A 5,567-nucleotide genomic window follows, 5' to 3' on the forward strand; every position below is an offset into this window, starting at 1 on the left:
AGGCACTGTTGGTAAGCTCTTTGTGAATCTGTTTCCTTGGAGTTAGCCTTTGTTTGCCCAATTCCTCCTTATTAACTGACAATAAAGTGTTAATTAGTAGACAGTTAACAGACAATAAAATATTGCCCTATTAGCCATACAAGCTGGTCAACATGTTTACTTGATTCCAATGGGCTTCCTTCAAATTCTATTCATCAACCTGTGAGGTCTTCTTCCCTCTTTCAGAAAGCAATATTTCTGTCAACATCCCATCTTTGTTACCAGGGGGAAAATGAGAATGTAGATGAATGTTTGTGGGGAAGGGAGCAGATGAATGTGATGTGAAATGTTGGGATCTGGGAGCAAACTGTCAAGAAAGAATTCTTGAAACGTCTTTGTTGCAAAAAGTGTGGTTTTATTAAAACACGGGGACAGGACCTGTGGGCAGAGAGACCTACACTGGGGTTGTGAGGAGTGACTGATTATATACTTTCAAGTTGGGAGGGGGTTAGGGATAGTGTAAGTCTCTAAGGAATTTGGAAGCAAGGTTTCCAGGACCTTGAGAGGCTAGCTGTTGTGAGGAAAATGCCATTTACTACTGTCTATTGAAACCCTAGTCATGAGATCCTTCAGATGTATATCAGTGGGCCATATGCTTGGAGGATGATTGCTAACATATATCTTGGGGGGGGTACAGATAAAGGAAATTTCCAAAGGGATTTTTATAGGATCCTGGAGGTTGGGTTAATGTCAAGCTAAGGTTGCCTTTTGCCTCTAGCAAAATACTAACATTAAGATAGCTAAACTCCTTGAGGAAGGTCACTCTGCCTGTCTTAAGTACTTGTTGATGGGTTGTAAGTTATAGGATTTTTTTTTCTATATTTCTTTTGCCTTTGTTCTCCACATCAAATGGATAAGTGATCCTGGGTAGTGACAGCATTCTGGTGACTACTTAAAACATCCAACTCATTCCCACTTCCTGTTTTTGTTTTTGTTTTGCTCTTGTTGTTTGGCTGAAAATTCTTTAAAAATCTCATGGAATAAACCAACCCCTTCTTCTGGTTTAGATATTAGGTTTGGCAATACTTTATTTTCTTGATATTCTGATTCCAAGTCAGTACCTCCAAAGAAAGTCACCAATGAGCAAGCAAGGTAGTCAACAAATGCTCTGAAAGACCCATGGCCACTCCAGCTTGAGCCTCTTCAATTTCTGGATTACTTCAATTTTATGCATGACCATTAAAACCTAAAGTCAGTTCATTCATTCTCATGCCTAATGCTGACATGCTAGGCAGTAGATGATCATTAAGAAAAGAATTATTTTTTTAATCATAAAATTAAGTATTCTATAGTATTAGTGATGTTTCACATCACTTTCAAGATGCATGCTGATTTTGGATTTTTTTTTAAGATTTTATTTATTTATTTGAAAGATAGAGAGAGAACACACAAGCAGGGGCAGCGGCGGGCAGAGGGAGAGGGAGAAGCAGGCTCCCCATGGAGCAGGGAGCCTGACATGGGATCTTGATCCCAGGATCTCAGATCATGACCTGAGTCAAAGGCAGATGCTTAACCAACTGAGCCACCCAGGTGCCCCAGATTTTTTTTTTTAAGTTAAAGAACCATTTGCTAAGTAATCCAATTTACCTTCATTTCAGACAGAAAGTGTTCTCCATTCTTTTCAGAATGGCCCTGCATTCCTCCAGAGGACTCTTGGTGAAACAAGGTTGATGAGAATAGAACAGCCCTCCTTTCTTTACTCTCAACATGAAAAACAAATACTTGTCATTTGTGGTAACCAACTCCCAGGTTTTCAGAGTATTTCATCACTGATTAACTTACCTACATACAAAATAAGACTATTTCTAGAGGTATTGGTCAGGAAAAGGGATGAAAGATTTTCAAATATTATGAGAAAACTTATAGGAAAAACAAAATCTCCACCATTTGGAAAAAAAAAAAACTACTCTATCAGAACTTAGGAGTAGCCTGTGATAAAGATCAAGATAAAGACTTAAATCACTTAAATGTCAGTTTTTCAACTGAAGAAAGTGATTCTCTATCTTTTCTGAAGTGTTATAAAATAATGCTTCAGATGAAACAAATGTTTTAGGCAACTCAGAGTCTTCATTTGGCCCTGAGTTCTGTTCTTTGTGGCAGGATAAGGGTTTGTTAGGGCCAAACTCCCAAAGAGCACCTATTGATTTTAGTGGGACTGCTTAGTTGCTGACAAGTCATAGCATTGACATTTTGATCTCATGTTCTATTAAAAAAAAAACAAACTAGAAAATCTTTATACTCTAAAATGATATTTCTTATTATAGAGTCTCTCCCCAGAGTTCCAGTGTGCCCACAGAGTCTGGAGTAAAAAGGGGCCAGGAGAGGTGCTTTTGCTATGCAAGGAAATAACTGAGCAAGCCTCCTCTGTGACCTAGAGGTGAACTGCATTCTTCCACTGGCTGTAAAGTGTGTTATGTGAAAAATCCAGGACAAGCACTATAATAGACCTAAACCTCCCTTTTCTTTAGGAGGTTTATAGTAAATCTTTGCCTTGGCTGTGAAACGCTTTCAAAGAACCAAAGACAAATTGGTTCTAGTTTATAAAAACTAAGGGTCAAAAGAGTTTCAGATATACATGTACATCCAAGTGAATAGGCTAGGAACTACCCAACAGAATGACTTAAATTAAGGCAGACTCTGCCAATCTCTGATCAATTCTTCTCAACAGCCATTTACCATCACAGACGTTGATCTACATGAGAGTCTTCATTCTGATATGAGAAATACTTGAGATAAAGTAAGAAAAAATAAAATTCATGAACTAAATAGAGGAAAACAGTGACTAAAGCATTTTTATTCACTGTTCGAATAAATATTAACAGAAACAGGGTGTTGGGCATATTTAACAATACAAACAGAAATAAGGTTATAATGTCTTTAATATAATTATGACTGAGCAGCAAAAATTAGATGTAAACTGAATAAATATAAGGTATGAAACGATCAGTACAATAGGAGATATGTAAAGTGGGAACAAGTTCCAAGGAAAAGAAATAGCTTCTGGTTGGGCAGAAATGAAAGCTTCCTGATAGTGATTATATTTGACTTGAGCTGTAAAGAGTAAGTAGATATGCGTAATTAGAGAGGGTGGAAAAGCATGCGAGACAGCAAAGAGGAAACCAGCAATGTGAGATGCTCACTGAGAATGGCAAATAGGGTCATCTGGAGTTCCATATAAAAAGGACCTGAAGGACTCAGGCTTGGCAATGTATGTGGGATCCATATTCTGAATAGCTGTGAGTGAGAGCTTAAGAATCTTTGATTTTATTCTGTGGACAATGGGGAGGTATTCAAGATAACTGCAACCAAGGAAAAGGGGGATGAAGGTAGGAGTGGGGTGAGGTGGAGAGGGGTAGGAAGGAAGGACTACAAACAGTCATGAAGAGATTTTGGGAGGTAATGAATATGATTATTATCTTGATTTTTGATAGAAATGCCAAAACATAACAAACTGTACTCTTTAAATACGTTCAGCTTATTGTATCAGTTATACTTCAGTAAAGCTTATAAAATATACAGGCAAAGGGAGGAAGTTGAAAAAGACCTTGCAAAGGTGAAAAGGACACAATCAAAGGGCTTAACTATGAACAGTGGAAGGGATGCCTCCACCTACATTGTCTTCAATACAGATGAAAGGATGCACTACTAGAAAACAGTTTTCTAACATCATCTAAGGGAAATTCTTTTATGAATGAATTGGGAATGAATGGAGCAAATTTTGTTCAAATCATGTGTAAACCATAGTTTCCACACTCAAGAATGTTATAATATATAAAAATTCAGTTGAAAGTAGATTACAGCTTTATTAGTTACCCAAGACTCTACATTGCTGATCAGTAAATTAACTTTATTCTTCCAATTGATTATAATTTAATGATTTTACACATGGCATCCAACAGGGGGTGCTATAATCAGACCACTTCCTTATGTTGTAGGTTGACATGGACTGACACCAGATAATGCGTTGTCTTCTCTAAGCCAAGCTGAGTATTAATCAGGGATCATAGAAGGGGCAGGAGAAAAACTTGACGAAGGGTTTCCGATTCCCTGAATCTCTTTCTACCTTCATAGTCTCTTATATTCCTTGAAAGTTGACTTACCCTGGTGAAAATGGATGGATGGTAAGAAAAGTATATAAAAGAGATTTTTGAGTTGACTAAGTAAAGGTCAACTTTTATTTGATAAAGAAAGCCTAAGTTATATTTTGTGAATGCTATGATGTTAGTCAGCAAATATTTATTAAGGATTGACTAAGTGTCGTCACATGTATTAAGAATAATGATCACACCTACTCAAGTAGGAAGGAATGTTGTGAGGATTAAATCAGTAAGTATGTGTAAAACACATAGAATCGTATCTGGTATATAAAAAGGACTCTAAATAGTAGCTAATAAGGATTCTGTAACGTAGTCAAAATACAAGACTCTACAGCCATACAGAAAGAATGTTTTGCTTGCAATGTAAAGGAATGTGTGTGTGTGCACGTGTGTGTGCACGTGCATGTGTGTGTGTGCATTAGATAATGACAGCCATACAGATTTAAGACCAGAGAGATTTATGTTGATAGGAAGATATTTACAAAGAAGGGGCTAATTTATTTATTTATTTTAAAAGATTTTATTTATTTATTTGTCACACACACAGAGGGAGAGAGAACAAAAGCAGGGGGAGCAGCAGAGGCAGAGGGAGAAGCAGGCTCCCTGCTGAGCAGAGCCCAATGAGGAACTTGGTCCCAGGACTCTGGGATCATGAGCAGAGCTGAAGGCAGATGCTTAACCAACTGAACTACCCAGGGGTCCCAAGAAGGGGCTAATTTAGCTGAGGTCTGGATGATGGATAAAATCAAAGAATTATTGCAAAGGAGAGGAAGGGTAGGATGGATGAGGAAGTGATGTGAAATGAGGAGGGATGTGGAGTTACGTGAACAGACAACCCCAAAATACAGAAGAGAATCCCTTCTGGGAAGCAGAGGAGGGCTGATCAGGTGTTTGGACAATTCTCTGTGGACAAAAAGAAGTCATTGATGTTCTTAACTAAGAGAGTCATATGATGAAATTAATTTGAGGAGTATTAATCTGAATACAGTATTCAAGCTAAAGAGAAGACAATAGCGATTATGAGTCAAGTTGGCAGTAAGAAATGTATGTATTCACCAAAGGGGAACAAAACCCAACTTGAGTGATGACAGTGATAACAGGAAGGGAAATGGATGAAAAGACATAATTTTAGTGGAACAAGAAAGAAAAGCATTACAATAGATTTTCCCTCTTTCCAATATAGGCTGCAAATTAATCATAGCACTCTCTTCTCAAAATCATTTACTAGAGCACCATGCCTGTAGAACAGTATCTTAACTGCTTCTTTGGTGATTAAATTAGATTCAGCATGTGAACCTAAGTTTAGTTGCTATGATTTGCCTCTAAAAATCCTCCACTGAAAGCACTGTGTGGTCATTTTTTTCCGCCTTTATACCATTTGCCACCATATAGCCTGAAGTGTCTTCCCCTTCCCAAGCCCCCTGACATCTC

Source organism: Halichoerus grypus, chromosome 1, assembly GCF_964656455.1.
Source record: "Halichoerus grypus chromosome 1, mHalGry1.hap1.1, whole genome shotgun sequence".
NCBI lineage: Eukaryota > Metazoa > Chordata > Mammalia > Carnivora > Phocidae > Halichoerus > Halichoerus grypus.